This window comes from Sphaeramia orbicularis, chromosome 22 (genome assembly GCF_902148855.1).
Source record: "Sphaeramia orbicularis chromosome 22, fSphaOr1.1, whole genome shotgun sequence".
Classification (NCBI taxonomy): Eukaryota; Metazoa; Chordata; class Actinopteri; order Kurtiformes; family Apogonidae; genus Sphaeramia; species Sphaeramia orbicularis.
In genome coordinates this window covers 10297613-10298251 of record NC_043978.1, presented here as the reverse complement: position 1 = coordinate 10298251, position 639 = coordinate 10297613, and positions in this window count along the sequence as shown.

Below are 639 nucleotides of genomic sequence, written 5' to 3'. Positions count from 1 at the left end.
TCGGGGACAAATCTAGGTGTGTTAATCTGATTTATTATAATCAGATTACTGCTATTATTGGATAAAGCCGATCAGATTATCCTGTTTACATGATCAATAATTATCTGATTACTCCAGTAATCGGATACTGATCAGAGTATTGGTGTGAATGTAAATGGACTCGGTGACAAAATAAACTTCAACAGTTCGTCATCAGATCACATGTTCAGTGTTTTAGTGGACTGTTTGATTGACATGAGGGGGGCGGGGTCAGACTCCCATAAGGCCTTGTTTTAGTCTTAGTTTTTTTTTGTTTTTTTTTTCACACAGACTTTGGCTGAAACTCCTGAACCACAGCTGTGAAACGTCGGAGTGAAGCCGGAGGGAGTGAAAGGTCTGGAAAGGCGACAGGAACCAGCTTCATGTGGAAACGCTCTGTTTCAGAGCGGTGTGAGCGACCATTCCTCTGGCGTTTCGTCAAGAGGAGGGACGGCCAACGCACTAATGAACACAAGTATGTACACACAACACAACACAACACACACAACACAACCCAGAACACACACAACCCACAACACACACAACACAACCCAGAACACACACAACACAGCACACACAACACAACACAACCCACAATACACACAACACACAACACACACA